This window comes from Castanea sativa, chromosome 4, assembly GCF_040712315.1.
Source record: "Castanea sativa cultivar Marrone di Chiusa Pesio chromosome 4, ASM4071231v1".
NCBI classification, from domain to species: domain Eukaryota; kingdom Viridiplantae; phylum Streptophyta; class Magnoliopsida; order Fagales; family Fagaceae; genus Castanea; species Castanea sativa.
Genome location: NC_134016.1, coordinates 32021601 through 32043188, shown reverse-complemented (window position 1 = coordinate 32043188; position 21588 = coordinate 32021601). Strand labels below are relative to the sequence as shown.

The window sequence follows — 21588 nt, the reverse complement described above, 5'->3', positions numbered from 1 at the left end:
GCAAGATGTGTCATGGTTAATGGTTGGAGGTTCTGGTAGGGGGAGACTAGGGAAAATGGGGAGGTTAAAGGTATGGACAGATCTTTATACAATGATTGACGCGGTTGGTAAGGCATGTAGACTTGCATTGGAAGAGCTTGGGTAGCCATTTGTGAATTCTCCATAGACTGGAGTTGCATCAACAACTGCTTTCTTTCTTTTTCTTTTTGCCCAATGAGGGGAAAGAAGACAGACAAATCTTTTACTGTGGAGGCAATTGTTGCCAATTCTTGTTCAACTGACTGTATTTTTTTCTTCAAATCTTTAATAAGAGAATTTGAAGATGAGAAGGTATGAGTTACTGCTTCAGTCATCTTCTGTTGATTATCAAGGATCTTTGAAAGGACCTGGTTTTGTGCAACAACATTTTCTGCTTGCCAATTTAGAGCTGCTTCAGCTGAGGAGACTTGTTTTTTGGTTCCATTTGGATTGGTTCCAATAGGGTTTTTGATTTTTCAAACATGTTTAACGTTGACTTGTGGATGATCAAAACTTTCAAGAGGAGGAAAATTTTGTGAATAGAAGGGTGAAGCATGGTCAAACATATAACAAGGTAAGATCTTTTGTGTATAGGTTTAACTGGGAGGCTTGGGTTGACATTTTGGTATTTGGAGGAGGACTTTCTGGTAATATGGAATTAGTGGTGGTTTCTAGTTTTGTTGGTTTTGATCATGATTTTCTCTACATGGAGAAAGGGATGGAGTTTTTGGCTTTCTGGATCTGGGATAGAGAACATAGTAATCAAACTTTCCAGAGGGTTCTCCAAGGAGGTCAACTTCTGGATCTCCTGCGTCATATATTTCTTTAAGAAGCTGCTGGGAAGACTTTTTCTTTTGTCTTTTCTACTTTTCTTCAACGACTTCTTCTTCTTGACAATCAGGATAATCACAAACATCCCACCATATATGGCCGGAGGATGATTTTCCTTTATAGCAAGGTTTTCCATCTTCTCGAAATGCTTTGATTTGAAGACCTAGAAGACCTTCATATGAGACTAGTTGGATCATAGCCATTGGAGTAGGAAAGACTGTCACTTCTTCTTTTTCTGGTGTGGCTGCCATAAATCTAACTTCAACTTCGCCATTTTGTTTTTTGATGAAGAAAGGAGTGTTGGACTGGATTGGCTGAGCCGCCTGATAAAGATTCTCATATTTTGTGATCCCTGATTCTGGAAAGAGTTTTGTCATCTGCTCTTTATTCAACTGTCTTGGAACAAATGTGCACATAGGCGTCATACCCGGGTCAACTTGGATTAAAAGAGCATCATTAGACTGGGCTATCTCTGGTATAGCAATGTCAAAAGCATGATTTTGGAGTCTGTAGGCAAGCTGATAATGAAGTGTGGCTGCAAAAGTATCATGTACTTGTGAGGCTCCTGTGATCTGAACTTGGACTTTAAGAGCATCCCAAAGGTGAGGGTCTTTAAGAGACATGTTAAAATTGGGGAAAATGGTGACAAAGACTGTTCTCGCATTAAGGGTGGTTTGGACAGTTCCTATAACTGCATTATGGTATTCCAAAAATCTAGAATCAAAAAGAGAAATTCTAGAAGCTATAGGGAGTCCTTTTCTGCCATGAAAGGTGAGTGCCAGTCTTACTGCACCAAAATGGAGGTGAGTGTATCCTTGTTTTTGCCATGGAATTACAAACTCACGAGGAAGGGCAAGGGTGATAAAGTTTTCTTTTTCACTAGCTGGAATGTTGAACTGGTCAAACTTAGAAGCTTGGACATATTCTTTTACACTAGAAGGATGAGAAGGACCTAAAAACTTTTTTATGGATTTTTTGAAGGTATTTTGAGGTTTATCAAAGGCTCACATCCACAAGATAACTCTAATGGTAAGTGTTGGAAAAATTCGAGCATTTTTGGAAAAGAGGACATGTCCATTTCTCAGGAAATAGATTAAAATTATATATTATATTCAGATTGATTTAAGAATGTGTGGAGAGTTGTGAAATCAAAACGTGCTCGTATTCTCTTAGCTTTTTTTGTTGGGGGGGGGGGGGGGGGGTGGGGAGTGGGGTTGTAGTTTACCATCTACCTATTATCAAATCAAAAGAAGACATGCTGCAAATTATAGTGGCACAACATATGCTAAAGAATCACTCTGTAAAACAACCTTTCACAAGCAAGTGCAGGACTAACAAGATTTTATAGCAGAGTTTATTGGATCTTATAACGTACTCTGCATAACTTAATGAGTACTAGACATGTTTCTCTTTAAGCCATATATACCTCACAAAAGTTGAGCTATTACCTTCATCAGAAGATATCAGATATGTCATCATAGGAACGAATACGGGATTATTTACAACATAAAATATAAACAGCAAGAAGATATCTAAGTGTAAGAGACTACCCTTCAACTTTCCTGCCAGAGATGGGATCTAATTCACGCAGTAAGATGCTTGTGAGTTCTCTTGCAAAATTCAAACCCCAGTACTCTTGCTGCAATCACAAAAGCTGCCTCATCTAGTGATTCAGCTTCATAAGAAATTCTTCCCATTTCTTCATCAACTTCAGGTATTGCAGTATGGCAGATGGCCAGTAACCTTAGGAATTTCTGGATTACATCTGCACGAGGTTCATCAACCCAATTACCATTCATGATCCTTTCATCTATAAAGTTAAAACCTTTAATGGATGTCAATTCTTCTTCAGTGTATTCCTCAACCTGGCTCTCTTCGTCTGTCACCTCTTGAGCCTAGGTGATCCCTTTTCTCCAAGCTCTCTCAACTTCTGTAGCTCCACGCCCATTCGCAGTCCCAGCCATAGAACACTTAACAAATTCCACTGAGTTGCATGTCAAAGTACCTGTCTTATCAGAAAGTATCGTGTCAACTTGTCCTAGTTCTTCGTTCAAATTTGAGGTATGGACACGTGCTGGCTTGTCAGTTTCTTCATAATACATGTGCAGATCTTCATGTATAAAAGTGATTTGAAGAACTTTGACAATCTTCATTGATAGAATTACATTATATGTACTAAGAAGTCTTCATGGTTTATTCAATAATAATGAATGATGCGTACATTAACCAAAATTTAAGAGATTAACTAGCAAACAATTTCACCCTATTTTTGAATCTGAAAAAAAAAAAACCAATAAAAGTCCTAATACTTTTATTTCTCTTTTACACAAATCAAATTGTCTTAGAACTGAACAAATTCTCAAATAAGCATTTTATCAAACAACTTAAGTGCAACAATAATGCCATTAGAAAGGAAAGCCTTGCATTATATTTGATCTTACACTAGGGCCAACCCAACCAAAATGACACTCCCAGAGTTAATCATGGCAACATGAACATAGTGCAATGGCCATTAGGCTTTTCTATCACATAACCCTCCATGTGAAAGTCAAAAAGGGAACATTTTAACAAGTCTGGCCTAGCAATTGTTAAGTAGATTAGTCTCCCAACTAGTTGACAGGATGATAAAAGATCTGGAATAGTTTATTCATGATATTCAATGGGAGAAAAATTCTACTCCATTGGAAACTTGAATGGATTTGCTCGAAAAGAAACTATATCCTTTAAGTCTGTGCCTTTAAGAATTTCAATTGCATGTTTTAAATTTTCAATGAAAAACCAACTATTATTGAATTATTGCAAAAATTTAAGATTTAGAGAACCAACTATGTCATTTATACATTTGATCTTTTGATTTTCAAGAAAAAAAATATCATTTAATCTTTTCATTGTGAGAAGAATACTGTCTTCTTTAATCAAGCAACCTCTATGCCCAAAAATTTTTTAGGTTCCCAAGGTATTTATCTTCGAACTGTTCTCCCAAGAATTTCTCGAGCTCCTTAAATTGCTCCAAATTGTTTCCTATTAAGATTATAACATAATGAGAACAACTGTTAAGTTATGTCCTTGGATTGGACGAATAGTGAGTAATTTGCTTTGGATTGTTTGTATCTTGCGTCTAGAAGTGCTGAGTAAAATTTGGGAAACCATTGTCAAGATATATGGCCTAAAATAAGCTGAAGGTTATATAGAGATTGAACGAGTTAAAAACAGCCAAGGGTCTATTGAAATGGGATGAGTTTCTACAGATGGATTTAGTTGACATATGAACACTTACCTCTAAACGATTTTGGAATAAATGGATTCATGCCTCTAAGGTCATCTATGGGCTTGGAAACCTTAAGATTGAATCTTATGGCTCCGATGCCAATCAATGAAAATGATTAAACATGCGACAATGGTCTTATCTATAGAGATGAACAGTTACCTCTAGGTCTTGACAAAAACCTATAGCCCCATTTGTATTTATTAAATAACATATAACCTTAATACTTACAAGTTCTAACTCAAAGAATGGAGGTCGATGCATTTACTTCAATATCAAAGGATTGGTCCGATTGGGAGGAGGCAGAGAGAAAAAAACAAGTCAATATGTAACAACTTAGGTAAAAAGCCTAACTAAGATTTCAACATCAACTGTCTAATAGTGAAAGTACATTAAGCTGCAAAGAGACCATTATTTTTACACATGGAAAAGAAAATCCAATTTAGACCATTATTCTTACACATGGAAAAGAAAATTCAATTTAGACCATTATTCTTACACATGGAAAAGAAAATTCAATATAGACCATTATTCTTACACATGGAAAAGAAAATTCAATATGAATCAAATAATTTTTCTGTACTGTTTAATGCAAACTTGTCACAAAACTACACTATGTCTGCTAAGAACCTTCATAAACTACTACTATAAATGGAGTTCATGCATCTCTTGAAAGCGTTTGGATGTTGCCTCCAAATGGGCTGTATATCCTACTGTTGTAGGCCTTAACGATCCCTGTCTTACCATCTGGCAGTACTCAGGGTCATCTGATTGCCCATCTTTACTTATCCACTGTATCATCTGATGATACATGGGGAAAAACCACAGTTGGATGGATTTGTAAGTGAAATATGGGATTAGAGAAGTGATTACCACAAACAGTGTGAGAAGCCAATAAGAAGGGGCTGGTGCACAGGCTTCAATGAAGACCTTATAGGCTGTTGTTGATATGTTGGGGTTCATTGCTCCATATGCCAAGAGAAATATGTACCATGATATAATGCTACCCCAGATGTTGCGATGATTTTTTATAGTGAAATAGTTGGTGGATAGTGCAATTTGACAATTCACCACCCATACAATGCAAGTGTACATGACGGTTCCAAGGATTTCCAATTCTGCAACTTCACCACCTTTACGGAAGGCAGGATGCTCCATTGCACTGGAGCAAAAGAAGAAGATCAAAATCGCATTCAATACCCCATTGAACGCCCAGCCAAGGAATTGAAACCAGCTAAATAGGACGTTTTGTACGCCTTCTTGGTACAATAGAGGGAACTGTGAAGATTACAAATGAGAAGTTAGCCCAATGTTGTTTACTATTAGGTTTTGAATGCTGAAATGTTTTTGAAACTTCCATTAATGTGGCTTGGTAAAAGGAATGAGTAAAATTTTTATAAATTTGAATTGACAAAAGAAAAAGAATCCCAGCACAGGATTTACCTTTAGACAAAGCTCTGCAGAGACATCCTGCTCAAGAATTCCTAAGGCTGCCACAGGAAGTGACGTGAAGATGACATTATAGAATGACATATACCAATCGTTGTAGGCAGTTTGGCCTAAGATGCGTACGCCGCAAAGAAGAAAACAGTGAAGCCAAATGCAATGTTCTTGTAAAAGAAGTAGCATATCTGTCAAACAGCAAAGGATTATGTCATTGTATATTATCGTTCGCTTCAAAACATCAACAGTCAAGCTCCCAAGTTTGTCTCTATCAAAGATTGCCTCAAGGCTCATTAATTTATTATTATGCTTTTGTGCCAAAGAACATTAGGAACACAAACGAAAAAGAAAGAGAAAAGCAAGTGACAAAGGAGGTTGGAAGTCGCATGCTTTTCAATATATCCACGCTTAACATTTTTTCCCCCTGGTTACACATTCTTGTGTGCGTATGTGTGTGGAATATAACTTCTGTGTGAGAAACATTAAATTAACAATCTTTGTCATGGCTATCTATGGTATAAAATACTGCTTTTTTTTTGTTTGCCCATTCTTGTGTTTAAGAGTGTGTTTGTTTGTGGAATCTACTTTTATGTAACATAAAATTAACAATCTTTGTCATGGCTCTCTGTGGTATTGAAAGAAAATAAAAAAGAAAAGAAAAAACAGTAGTTTTTAGGAGCAATATAGTGTAAGAAACAGGATATATATATATATATATATATATATATATATATATATATATATATATATATATTTTATATAATGGTTATGAATTCAAATTTGCGGGCCTCTTAAGATTCAAAGTTTATAAACAACTATATAAACTTGTTTGGATTGATGTTGGTGTAGAGTTCACCATTAACAATTAATAATGACCATTTTCAGGATTCTAGACATTCACACCTAATTTCTTATAATGGATAAATAGGAAAAAGACACTTACTTCTGACTCAAGGCATCCGCAAATTTTAAATAATTTTCTAGCAAAAATTTCTTGGGAACAAAATATTCAAGATTTTTACCATTTATGTATATTATTAATTTAAAACAGGGTGTGAAATTCATATTGGTCTTTGGCATTTCCAAAGGATATGTTACCATTGTTGAGATCCTTCTGTAACACCAATGTCCATGCACAAGAAGCAAGCGCTCCAAATATCGGAACTGAGCGATTGCAATGTCACTTGACATAACTGCCTGCAATTTGGAAACAGATATTTGTCAAAATGGACAACTAAAAATGCAAGTTGAAATAAATTTCCAGATGGAATTTAAAATAGATGCAAAATATAATCTTTGAGCAATCCTTTCAGAAAATACCTGCATTCCCTCAACACCACTAATGCCAATCCCTATATCTGCTTCTTGTAGCATTCCAACATCATTTGCTCCATCACCAATTGCTAGAGTTGTCCTACCTGTTCTAATTTTGACTAGTCTTGTAACCTGCATTATCAAGGGGGGAATGTGCAGATTAGCAGTGTGGATGGCATGAATATAGTAAGTTAGGCATTGTTTGAAACTATAAAGGAAAATAACAACTCGAGTTTTTGAAACTCGAGATTCACATAATAAATCGAGTCTCAAAAACTCGCTTTATGCTCGCTTTGGGCTTGCTGAGGTGGACAAAATGCCACCTGGATCTCGAGTTTCTAAAACTCGTTTTACTTCCGATAAAACTCGAGTTTTATAAACTCGAGTTTTACTATATCTTATTTTTAAATTATGTTTTGATATGCATGGAACTCGAGTCTTAGAGACTCGAGTTTTATGATAGTAACTCGAGTCTTATAGACTCGATTTCCTCTGGGCATGTTTATTTAAAACTCAACCCGTGGCATTAACTCTCACAGAAACTCACACCCTCAGTAACACACAGAGAAAACCTAAAACAAAGCTCTTAGCCTCACTAACTCTCAGTCACTTACCCTCACTAACTCTCACTCACCCATAACTCTCTCACACCATAACTCTCTCACACCACTCACTCTCACAAAACCACATTGTCCACTCTCACTGCTCTTCCCTCTCAGTAAATTCATATCTAAGGTAAGGGTTTGCATAATTTGATTGTCATTGTAGTTGGGTATGTTGTCTATGGGTGTGGGTTAAAGAGTTTTACCATTTATTTTGTAGATAGTTAACATAACTTAGTTAATTTATCAATATTGTGAATTATAGAACTTTGTTTTGTTAATGTTAATTTTTTGAGTATTTATTTGTATAGTTTTTGTTATCAAAATTTTATTCATCATTTCTAGGTTTTTATTTTTATCATGATCTTACAAATTTCTTTGACTTTATTTATCATTGGTTTGGGTATGAAATGGGTAGTGAATGAATGTAATGAATGGGAATGGGTATGTGATTATCAAAATTTTATTCATCATTTCTAGGTTTTTATTTTTATCATGATCTTACAAATTTCTTTGACTTTATTTATCATTTGTTTGGGTATGAAATGGGTAGTGAAAGAATGTAATGAATGGGAATGGGTATGTAATTATCAAAATTTTATTCATCATTTCTAGGCTTTTATTTTTATCATGATCTTTCAAGTTTTTTTGACTTTATTTATCATTGGTTTGGGTATGAAATGGGTAGTGAATGAATGTAGTGAATGGGTATGTAATCATGCTCCTCTACCCACCTAGTTCTTTCAGAACCCTTTTAGGCATTATAGGTCACCACACAATGGAGTAATAGATAATTCCGTCTCTCCATCCACTAGGATTAAAAGGTTTACGTCTTGGCCTTTAGATATTAATGGGCACTCTATAACCTGGCTTGAATATGTTCATTGGTAAGATTGCATTACTTTTTTCCCTCACTTTACGACTATGTGATTTAACTAACATAGGACTTGACTTGAACAGGTTCACAATGCCTGATATTGTTATAATCATATACCATGGTGGTCCGCTTAAGAATCCCAATGCGAACAAGGGATTGCCATTTGAGGGGCCGGGTATGAAAACCACGGGTCGATGTACTTCGGGGTGCTGGGTTTGTGCTTGGGGTTGCAGTAGCTGTTGACTCAGTCTCATGCCCATTGTTTGCCTGCCCATTTGCTGCAAGACCACCACCAAGCCCAACCACATTATTTAGGACACGTCGGACATGGTTGTGTGCTCGGCTGCCTGCCCAGAAGCATCTCCAACGATGCTAAATGGCTTTCAATCTAAAACGGAGAAAGAACCAGTACAATCAGATTTGATCTACTCAAATACTCAACTAAGAACAAAAAGTGTTATTAGAATACTATATGTAATAGAAAGTCTTTTTAATTGGAGGTCACGATCAAACCGATTTCTTTGAAAAAAGAAATCAATTGATTCTACGTTCCTACATGTACTTAAGAAAAAAAAAAGTATGCAATAAAATCTAATCTAACACATTACCATTATATCTAATTTAGCGCCGTTGCGGTCGACATACTTTCGAGTGACCGAACCGTACCGGCCGGTAATAATCATGATTGCGAGGCATCTCACCCGATCCGAGGAGGTGCATGGCAAACTCGTTGTTGTCTCGTATCCCATGTAAGGATATACGGTCCATGCTCCTCCCTCCAATTCTTTTCCACCTTCCCACGTAAGTCTATTCTATGCGCTCTATCATCGTACATAACATGGTCGGGCCGCTCTTGCGCCAACCCAAACTCGTCGAAGGACACGATCCGGGTGGTGTGTCTCTACTATGCAAAAACACACCGGTGGCACCCTTGCCGTCCACGTATCCCTCCTGCGACGAAGTCGAAGGTGGCCGAAGTCTGCCTCATATGGCTGCCATATAATCTACAGTAGAAACAAAATACAATTATCATAACATCTTAAAATGTGAAACAAAGGAGAATACATAGATAAAGGGAAAAACAAAAATTAAAATAGAAGATATGTTAAAGCAATGATTTCAACATATTCTTAAGGAAAATTAACATAACTTCCACAGAAATTTTGTATATTATTACCGGTCCGGTGCATTCTAACTAATTGCTCACGATAATGGATCAACGCCGTGCCAGATGGCCTACTCTTCGGGCTTGGCACCCGCACCCACCTACAGTTACGATCCAATAACATAAGATATTACCACTTACTTACTAAGAATAGTACATTGCATAACACACTAAATATCAGGAAAATACTTACTTAAATGCAAGTGGAGCTTTTGGCCATGGGCCATAATCGCATCCAGGTGGAGGCTCTATCCTCGGGCACAAGAATGGCAACCTCGCCCATGCCCAAATACCGGACCAATTGCAACGCCCCACCAATCTCGCGATGCCTCTTTATCACTTGCCCGGCACAACTCCCTATACAACCATGCCAGGCAACCACTACCCCAACTATACTTTGGCGGATCATGAAGGTTCCGCAGAACTCCAAGAACATCGGATGCACCTTTATCTCCCAACTTGTCCATGAAAATCTTATCCCCTAGTAGCGCTAAAATATAGCACCGGCATACCGATGTACTTGCTCCTCCGTTGCATCATGAGACAGTGGCTCGCAATGCGCCCAACAAGGCGACTAATGAGAATTCTTTGCCCCACCAAAGTTTTGTTGTCATTCTCCGAACGCCAAAACCAAGCAACTCCACGCACAGGTTGCCTCCAATTCCCATCCACCACGGTAGTCGGCCCAACCAAGACCTCACCGTCTATAGGAAGTCCAAAAATGACCTCCACATCTTCTAGGGTGATTGACATCTCACCATGTGGAAGATGGAACGTATGAGTCTCCGGCCGCCATCGCTCAACTAGGGCCGATATTAGGCAATGATCTATCTCTACGGAAGGGACCCTAAACAATCCTTCTAACCCCACCAACTTGATAATATCAATCACCCGATTATCTTGTATCGTTATCTTTGCCATCTCCTTAGCGCGACCACGGCATGTAAGTGAGCCCGAGTCCTCGTAAAATGGATAAAAATTATAGCGGTCGTTAGAATTAGATATACAACTTTCAAAGAACTTGCTAAAAGTCAAAGACAACGTAAAAATTAAAGCAAGTTGTTAAAACTAGATATTTCACCTCGCCATTCCAAATGTCCCTCGATCGATGATTTCGTTGTCACGTCAACAATGAAGGATCTTCTGACCAGGCGCACAATCTCTCGGCTCCTCATCGATCCCGGGCTCCATACTGCAAAGAGTGCAACAATATTCCACAGAATTAAGTCTTCATAAATAACTCTAAGGTAACATTATTTGATGCCTCCTACAATAATTAAAAAGATACTAAGATGCTTCAAGTGATTGAATTCTAATGGTAATAAGTTATTTGAAGAGGGTGTCCAAAGAATGATAATTAGGTGGAAAATTTTGATCTTAAGCAGAAGCTTGTCTAGGGCCGACCAAAAAACACTTTCTATCCACGAAAACATTTTTAATAAAAGGCATTCCAAGTAAAATAGTATTTTAACAGTATGTAAATATTGTCAGTTCATGACCCATTTTCCAAACAAATCAGACCACCATCAAATTCTACATAATAAGCTTCTCATACTTACTAAGGGAAATGGGGACGGTAGGAGGACAGATGGTCATAAGGTGCACATGTAGTGTATATCACTCAGTCTAGTTACTAAAAAGAAAGAGAAACAAAACACTAACCGAAATTCTCAGGAGTGTCAAAGTGATGCTAATGAGTGAATCTATCTACTAATAGACATGGCAAAACAAATTTCCCGTACCGACAAGAAATTTTTTTTTAGGGAAGCAATAAATCTGCTTACTACTTATATCAACCTACTTGGGTAGTAATGTGGAGTGAGACCACATGGTGCGTAGTGAAACTGCTTCATATCAAATAAAGCTTGACATTAAAGTGATTTGTCCAAGTGAATCTTTAAGCCATGATTATTTGATGGCTGAAACTAAAGTTTCAAAGAACAATCTAATTCTAACCAATTTTTTACATTTACTTTTTCATTAGCTAATGAACTAGTTCTGTCCCCAAACCAATGACCTACATAGCAAGTATGAATATTGCTACTACACTTCCCTGCAAAACTAAGATACTCAAAAACCCAAAATTTATCTCACTAAGGTATTTCTTTTAAGGATATAGAATCTTCAACCAAAAACTACAAACAATGACTTCAAAAAAATTGCGGGGCCTCTTAAAACTAGACCTAATTTCTCACACCTATTACTTCAAATATAAATCCCAATCCATCTATGCCCACAAAACCCCACTTTGATAAACAATATCACAAACCCATTACCCACATTAATTGCCCCCCACAAATTTTCACAACCCAGAATTGGTACTGAAGATCAAAACTTTAGTTTCTTCATACATAATCTAAAAAAAACACACACACACACTTTTTCAAAGAAATTACACGCTAAGAGCGATGGATAAGCTAGAAATTCAAAGTTACTGAAGTACAATTATTGAAAGAAACACAAAAACTGAATGTTTTTCAAAAAAATGTATGTTAATGGATATTCGGTTTGGCTATTTAAATATAAAGATGGAGCAAAGAAAAGAAAGATGAAAGGAAATGGAGAGAAGGGAGAGAGGCTTTCCGGCGGTGTTACGGCGGACCGGCAGTCGGTGTAGCAGCAGCTAAGAAGCGAGAGAGAGAGGGTTCTGAAAGAGGAGAGAGAGCGTTTGAAAGTGACTGGTTTCGGTGTTTGAAAGTGTTTGACAGATGAGAGAGAGCGTTTGAGAGACTGAGAGTTGAGAGATTGAGAGTACTGAGAGTTGAGAGATTGAGAGTACTGAGAGTTGAGAGATTGAGAGTGTTTTAGTTAGGCGTTTGAAAGGTAAAGTGGGGGAATATTGTGTGGATTTCGAGTCTTATAAACTCGATTTCTACGTGGCTAAATTCCGACAAACCCAATAACTCGAGTTTTAAAATCTCGATTTTTAATACATATTTCGAGTCTTATAAACTCGATTTCTACGTGGCTAAATTCCTCCAGGTGGAAACTTTGTCCACGTAATCGAAGAACAAACACGACAACTCGAGTTTTAAAAACTCGAGTTTTAATTAAATCTCGAGTTTCTAAAACTCGAGATGTTAGTTTCCCACATACTTTCAAAACCGGCCAACTAACGAAATCATTTGCACAATAACGTTATTTGGAAAGGGTGTTCCATTATCAAGTAACACCTATTTTCAGGCTAAAAGTTTCTTTAACTGCTAGAAACCTAAAAAGTTTGGATGATTTTGCGTATATATTTCTATTCTTAACCTGCAGAATAAGAAATAGAGTCCTTTGGATTGGATTGATAGAAAAATATTTTCATTATCAACTTCAATTGATTAAAATAGGGAAAATTTAAAAATTAAGCACGTTTGGCAGCCTATGACTTATGGGAATGAAATTATGACTCAGGATTAGATATAAAGCTTTGTGCTAAACATAAAAAAGGTTAAAAAGAAGTAAAATACATTGATTCACACACACACCTAAACTGATAATATAAAGAACATAGAAAAAGAAGGAAAATCTTACAAGGGCTTTTTGTTTGGGGGAACAACGACAGCAAATAACAGATGCACAGCCAAGGGCAAGCTCTAAAAACATGCCCTTGACATCATCCTCCAAGGCACAACCAAGTGACTTCCCATCAATGATCAAAGCCAATGCCTCTGAGCTTTTGCTTAATGAGGTAAGTGATTCTTTTGCCTCCAGAATCTGTTGGAGGACATTTGCCTTAAATGCCTAAAATAAGAAAGATTCCATCAAGCTCAAAAATTACAAGTAAGACCCTGATATTAAATTCACTTACAAATGAACATGAATTTGCTATGGTTGTCAACTATGAAGACTTATCAAGAAAAAGAAAAAGCTCAACTATTTAGTTAGAATTCTTTTTTATCATTGGTTGTGTAATACTCCATTTTCAGCATTACATAACTGGCATTGCATATCATGTGTCACAGCAGCTGTTTCTAAACATTCTGTATCAATTTCAAATAAGTACCAACTTAGGGGTGTCCCAATTACATGTGTTGAATGGAAAAGTTGTTGGCATCTCTACAACACAATTAATTCAGCTAGGAAGGATCTCTCTCATCAACTAGAAGACAAGTTTGAAAAGTAGTGGAAAGAAAGAAAAGGAGTGGCTCCACCAGCAGTTAGGAGTAGGAACAGTCCGACAATATGATATGAGTACATACTATAAAGTTGAACTAAATTGGCTGATGAACTTGGATATAGTGTCAAAAAAGATTATTAGATCCTCTCTTTTTCTTCTTCTTTTTTTCCCCAGTGCTAGGACAATAAGTAAGCTATTTGATAATTCAGACTTGGTAAGAAAAGGAACTTAAGATCTTAAAATAACTACCGAAACTTCAAATTGTCATAATATTCCAAGTTTCATTGTGTTTCTTCAATGTTTTATTAGAATACAGAAGGATATCAATCAAAAACTAGCACTGAAATGTTGTCAACTCGTTGGACCTACCTTTTTATTTATAGTTTCTGTACATGCTTTACATCAGAAATCATTATGTTTTTGGAGATTTTATACAATAAGAACTACTTATAAGAAACAGGTTTTCTTGGAAACAAGCACCACACCTAGAAAAGCAGAGTTTACTACACTTCGTCCTCAAAACTAATCTATAGATTGTGCTATTCTTGTGGTTGAAAATGGAAAGTATTTACCTCTAATTAACACAAAAAAGTAAAAGAAAAAAGAAAAAAAAAGGCATAACACCATATAAAGTTAGGGTTTACCACTGCTACAGCAGAATTGTCCCCTACTTTCTCCAGTTCTTTGATTTTTGGTGTCTCTGAGCTGATTACTATTTGCTTCATTCCTTGTCTAAGCAAACAACAGGCAAAGCTGAAAGATAAAAGATAAATGATAAATAAAAATTAATTAAAAGTTAGAAATCTTTGTTTGTTGGGGTCAATATCTAATGATTCCTGGAGCCAACCACTAATCATACCCAATATTGATTGCTGTCTCCATTTTATCTCCAATCAAAACCCATATTTTGATTCCTGCCTGTGCAAGCTTGTCAATACATTCAGGAACCTATCCAGCACAAAGAAATGAATATTAGATCTAATTTCACAATCCTTTGTATACGGCATTCAAACTCATTTTGTTCAGCATAGAAATATTGATAAGCATTTGACTAAGCCTCAAGCAAACCCAACTAAGCCTTATTTACAAGATTTTCCATTATTACATCACAAATGAATAATTTCCTACAAAATTTCATAAATAATTTAATTTCATTCGACCATTTTCAAAAGTCTCATTGCTTTAATGCATTAAACTTACCCCATTCTGAAGTTTGTCTTCAACTGCAGTAGCACCAAGAAGAATCAAATCCTTCTCAATCTTTTCTGCCACTTCCTCCATCATCTCCTCATGATCAGCACTCACAGAGTTCTTGGCCTCAGTAAATTCTTCATTAAACTTATTATATTCCTCCTCATCTAGTTCACAATATGCAAGCACCAAGGTCCTCAAACCAGCATTGGCATAGTCATTAATATGCTCCTGAGTCTGCTCCTCAAACTCTCCTCCATTCTTTGTAAGTCTTTCAAACATGACACTGCTCAGGAATAAATTAAAAACTATTTAAAGAATTGAAGTTCAAATAAATTTTTTAACAAGGAAACAAGTGAAAAAGGAAATCAGCCACGCACAATGTTTAGATTATTTAAGAGCAGAAATTATAGCACTCAACTGTGTAGACAAGTGAAGCTGAAATGTGATTGCATTCCCCTATTTATGTCAGGAAATGCATGTTATAATTTGAATTCTTTTTGTTTTGAAAGGGAAGAGGGGGGGTTGGGGTTGTTATAGTGAACCATCTATACTATTATCAAAAAGATAAAAACACGTTCTCTAAGTTAGAATGGCACAACATAAATACAAGAATCACTGTGCTGACCAACCTCTTGCAGGCTACTGCAGGATTAACAACATTTTGTCACAGAGTTTGTGTGAAAATATTACTTACTGGGGTAATCTAACAAGTTTTCAAGTGATGTTTTGTTTTACAAACCTGTCAGCACCTTTACAAAGTAGTAGCAGCTTTCCCTCCATGTTTCTTACAATCACAGACATCCGCTTTCTTGAGCTACTAAACTCCAAGATATTGAAAAGTTTATAAGATCTGTAAATTGAAAATATGTGACTTCAGCCATATATCTCTCAAAAACTTACATTATTACCTTGAGCAGAAGAGCTCAAAAATATCACCATGCTATGAGTGAACTGCAATGTTATCTGTAGCGAAGTACAGGATTTTTTACAGCAGAAAATGTAAAAGCTAGAGGATCTAAGTACAAGACACTAACCTTTGAACTTTCCAGCCAGAGACGGGATCTAATTCATGCAGTAAGATGCTTGATTGAGTCCTCTCATAAAATTCAAACCCCAGTTCTCTGGCTGCAATCACAAAAGCTGCCTCATCTGGTGATTCAGCTTCATAAGAAATTCTTCCTGTTTCTTCATCAACTTCAGGTACTGCAGTATGGCAAATGGCCAGTAACAGCAGAAATTTCTGGATTACATCTGCATGAGGCTCATTAACCCAATTACCATGTGTGATTCTTTCATCAAAAAAGTTAAATCCTTTAATGGCTGCTTTGGTGGAATTCTCAACCTGGCCCTCCCCATTTGTCACCTCTTTAGCTGAAGGCAACCCTTCTCTACTAGCCAGAGCTCTCTCAACTTCTGTCACTCCACGCCCATAGGCAGTCCCTGCCATTGAACACTTAATAAACTCCATCGAGTTGCAAGTCAAAGTTCCTGTCTTATCAGAAAGTATAGTGTCAACTTGGCCCAGTTCTTCATTCAAATTTGAGGTACGGGTTCGTGCTGGCTTGTCGGCTTCTTCATAATACATGTGCAGATCTTGATTTATGAAAGTACATTGAATAAGCTTAACTATTTCTAGTGTAATATACAAGGCAATGGGAATAAAATAACTATACAACATAAGGAAAGTCAGAAAGTTCAAAATTGCTGCAACTGGTGCTCTGTTTGGATCATAGTATATTGTAGTGTCATCTGGTCTAAGGTACCATCTTTTCATTGTTCCATTTTCCAAGTCCTCCCTAGTTGAAATTCCAAAGAAAATTGACCCAATAAAAGATATCAACACAAGGATAGAAAACAACAAGTAAACAATCTTATCCACTCTTCTCTCAATTTTGCTTCTTTTGGAAGGAGGAGCTGTTGAATTTTGCATTACTTTTGTGTCATGACCTGTAAATATTACCACCCCATAAATAAAATCCGTGTTTCTTAGTTTTGATTCCCTAAGCAGAAGCTGCTGAGGTGTAAGTGGGTACTGTTGTTCTTCAAGCTGCAAACTGCCTATATAAGAGTACAAATTTGCATTTGGGTCCTCACTTTTTATTTCAGTCTTGAAATTTTGAAAGTCTGAGTCTTCGTGCAACTTTGAAGTTGCATCCACTGCTTGTTTTAGTTTTAAATTGGTTTCTCCATCTAGGTTCATGGTCTCAACATAGCAAATTGCTTCCTCATAACTTGAAGAAAGCAGGATGAGATCAGCTGGAAAAAATTCATCCTTTTCCACCCTCACTATATCTCCAACTTGCAAACTCATCCATTTAACATTATCGAATACACCTTCACCACGATGCACTTTTACCTTTCTATTGTTCACCTCAATATCCTGATAACAATAATAAGGACAAGATCATGGACCTAGGATACAGAGATCACAAAAAATAATATTGTCGGTAATAGGATTAAAAAAGGTGGATGCATAAATATGTATCTATAATGCCAACTTTATATCCTTTAGTATAGATGAAGTTTTTAAGTTCTTAATACGTAAGATATGTGTGTGCGCGTGAATATTTATATTTTACCCTCTCCATTTGTTTCTATCAGAACAAAGCCAGAACATTGAGTTAAGGGTAGCTTTACTATTGGTTGTATGCAGCAGTTTCAACCTTGCCTTAGCTACTACTTATGCTGAAATTTTTTTTTTTTGTATGAGTAAGAACAAAATTATTTTTGTTTAGAATTTGTTAAAGGGCAGGGTTATTTATTTTGGATAAAATTGGTTAATTGAGCTTAATTTTTTTTTATTTTTATAATTGGTAATTTTTGTTGTTGAGCTTTTTTTTTTTTGGCTTGAGGAAAATGCTAAAGTTACAAACTTTTTTTTTATTATAAATTACTGATATGATAAGTGGTTACTAGTAAGTAAAAAAATGATGTAAATAGTAGGCCTATATGCGAACCAATAAGAATTTGCTACCAAAATAGTTTGTAAAAATGTTGTAAAAAAGTTTGTGAGTATGGTATTACTCTTAAAAATACCAATAATATTGTTTACGGAAAACAAAATGTAATTATAGAACAAAATTGCTAAAATTAATACACATATGTACGGGCCTCACCCCCCGTCAAGCCCAATCGCCCTGAGGCCCATGAAGACTAACTCGTGTAAGAGCCTCGCACTGATCACACATGGTAACGCACATGCCGTCCGAGGGGTTTGAGCTCGGAGTGCTCGAAGCAGCCTGTGGCGTGCCCCTGCCGAGCACAGAACTTACTGGCGGGGCTAGATTCAACGCCACTATCGTTTTCTCCCTCCCGTCACCAAACATCCACTTAGGCGAAACGGTATTGGACCTCCCTTCCATTGCCAAGGGAACGCCCCTGCCGAGCATCAAATCCAGCGGTGGAACCAGTTCCAATGTCACTGCCACCTTCCTCACTCACCATTAAACCTCCACCTAGGGGAGAAGGTATTGGACCTCACATTGCACCCACCAGGGGACTGATGATGATCACTCCACTTACCTTCGTTATAAATAGGCAAGGGGAACTCAGTTGGGGGGTTGGCAATTCCATAGTGGAAAGATTAGAGAAAGTAATATTGATCATCCTCAAGGAAGAAAGGGGAGTGTTAGTGAGAAAAGAGGGGAGACTCATGAAACGAGGCAGCCGAGCATAGCGCCACCTGTGGTAGGAAATCCAAAAGCCCACCATACAAATAGATTGTGAACCCAAACTCCGCTTAGGCCCAGCAGCTTTATTTTGGAATGCACAACATACATATAATTTTTTTTTTTTTTTCAAATGGGGGGGGGAAGAATTGCCCCCCTAGTCCAATGATGGCTTTGTCCATGTTTCTGATAGCTTACTGTAAAAACAGGAATCAAGCCGAGCCAAGGGTGGGAGAATAACATCTAGTAAGAAGTGAGCTATTTTCACTTTAGACGTCCACCTTGTTTAAAATTGGAGGATCTAAAAATGAAACCAAGTACTTAAATATTTAAATTGGCCAACTCTAAAAAATCAAAGTTTTTCTGTTGAAGATACAGGTAGTAAATTTATTTAAAAAAATGGAATTAAATGCATTTCTCTATGACAGATCAAGTCACTGCATTTGAACACAGACAAGCTAATTGAACCTCCTCGAGCTCCAATTTTCCAACCATCAAGACAACTAAACCATTACTAAAGTGAAAACTAAGTTGAAGCTTTTTCTATGAAGAATATGCTATAGGGGAAGGGCAAAGAAAACATATTCCAACAATGCCTTTATTTGCTGTAGTTAACTATCTTGATGGTATCATATTTCCCGTTTTCTCAATATATTCTAAAGTTATTTAATTGTTTCAGTGACAAATTTGAGATGGGATTACAAAGCTCCGTTGACATTTGTTCATTACCATATATAACTTATTCTGTAAGTTAAGGAAAATATTAAACTTAAAAGCAAGAAAGTAAAATTAAAGCAATGTATATAATTACAAACTAACCTGCATTTTCCGCCTCCAATCTTCTATAGCCTCCTTGACCATTTCAGCTAGGATCACCAGAGCAATAGGAAGAACAGTACCTACTGGTGAAGAAGGAGACAGCGGCGTGAAAGTCAAAATTGCAGTAATAAGGAAATATATGTTGGCAGCCCGCCTGAACTGCTCAAACAATGATTTGGGAAAGAACGATGCAAGTGTATATTTTGTACTTCTGACATAATTGTTGCCATAAGTTAGGACCTTTTGACTTTCGGTATTGTTGCAATATACTACCCTTGAGAAGCCGGGTCCTCCAATCAGTGAGTGTTCAGGTTGAATTGATTCTTTTCCAGATCTGAAGGGATGGAATCTGTGTAAATGCAGCTTCTTTCTTATACCACCAGCCATTTTCTATGCTATCACCTCCACCCCTAAGTGTTTAAAGACTTCTAATCCCACACCATAGAACAATTGTGAACCTATAGAGCAAATAATTTCTGGGAATTCACCTTTCTAAGGAAGCTTATCCACCAACAAACTTTTTAAACTTGATTCCCAAGTACTAATAACAAGTTCTGCACCCTCGAAATTTAGGCTCAAAACAATGACAAACTTTAAAAAAATAATATTGAAATAAGGTAATGAACCAATCCAAAAAGAATGTTATATGAAGGGTTATTTTTTCTTCTTCTTTTTTCTTGAGCCAAAGTGTGTCTCAGTTTTTATTATAGAACTGACTACCATCCAAGCTTATGACTTTTATAGCTACAAGGAAACAGATACAGGTTTCCCCAGCTAAAACCAACTTAACTAACTATCTTTAAAAATTAAAGAGAAGTGAAATTTGAACTCTATAAACTATTCCAAATTTGGTAACTACTCCAAGAAGAGTTTGGTCAACATAAGCAATGAGGAATAAGAGAACCCAAAACTCACGGAAAGTGGAAACAACTAATAAAAAACGCATTATAATTGGCTTTCACATGCTGGGTCTGCTCCTATATTTCATTCAAAGAATCTACACGGCAGAAACCGAGTGAAACTAAAAAATGATACGGGAAGGTTTATCCATGAGAATAAATAAATATGAGTGGAAAAACGTGTTACGTTACATATAAATGTGTTGGGTTCTAAGACTTTAGATTTTAATGTATTAGAACTTCAATTTGTAATGTTGGCAAACCATGATCAAAACGTTTAGTCTTGTTTTAGACTTGCTCAAAGTATGTTTAAGTTGTAAAGTTGGAATCGAGTATTCTGCAGGATTTACTGTGTAAATTTGCTTGGCTCAATCGATCAAAAATTAGACTCGATCGATGGAAGCTCGTGCAGATTGTTTTTCTGCAGAATTTTCCAACTCAGCCCAAGCCTGTTTTACGTGTAAGGTTTTATGTTTTGCCCTAGGTATAAAAGGGAAAACCCTAGCCACATTTTAATGTTGCTCTTTATGTTGTGTGTGTCAATCTTTTGTGAGATCTAGATGTGTTTCCCTTCACATACACTTAAGGTTATCAAGATCTAGATTGATGTCAAGAGCTTGGTGATCAATTCAGTTGCAGATTCAAGAGTTTAAAGCTATACAAGTGGGAGTGCTTGTACTTCCTGGGAATCCAAGAAGGAAGTAGTCCGTGGACTCAGAGCTGTCACGTGGTCGTGGTAGTAAGTTTCCTACTCGAGGTAGTAATAGGATGTTAGTGGTCTAAGTCGCTGTTGTGTAAACTTCAATTCTTTCATAGTGGATTCAGTTTACCTTGAGAATAACTAGGTTAAATGCTCCCCAAGTTTTTTACCGGTTTGGTTTTCTTGGGTTATCATATTGTTGTGTTCTTTATTTTCTGCACTTTACAATGATATGATTTATATGTGTTCTGAATAATTTACTTAAGTTAATCACTTGGCTAAATAATTAGGTTAATCTGGTTGTGTTTTAAGGGATCTAAAAACGTACATAATGAATTTGCAATATATATACATAGTATTGATACAATTTTGAATGAGACAGAGGTAAAGGAAAAATATATTAGAAACACGACTAAATTGGTTGAACAATGATTTGGGAAACAACGTTGAAAGCTTATATTTTGTACTTCTAACATCATTGTCACCATAAGTGAAGGCATGGATAGTGTGGAAATGAAGCTTCTTTCTTCTACCACTAACCTTTTTTAAGCTATCACATCCACCGCTTATTGTTTGAATACTTCTAATCCCCCCATTACATGGAACAGTTTTGGTCGTATAGAGCAACTGAGTGTGAGTTTGGATACAACGTTTGCGTCTGTGCGTTTTTTAGTGGGTCTTGTGCACT

General features: G+C 36.6%; 2 pseudogenes; both read right to left on the bottom strand.

The window, feature by feature from the left end:
• The window catches only part of LOC142632723 (putative phospholipid-transporting ATPase 9), a 29173-nt pseudogene extending 25016 nt beyond the window's left edge, over positions 1 to 4157 (bottom strand).
• Positions 4158 to 4425: 268 nt separating this feature from the next.
• On the bottom strand, positions 4426 to 19998 carry LOC142631778 (putative phospholipid-transporting ATPase 9; annotated as a pseudogene).
• Between the last annotated feature and the right edge of the window lie 1590 nt (positions 19999 to 21588).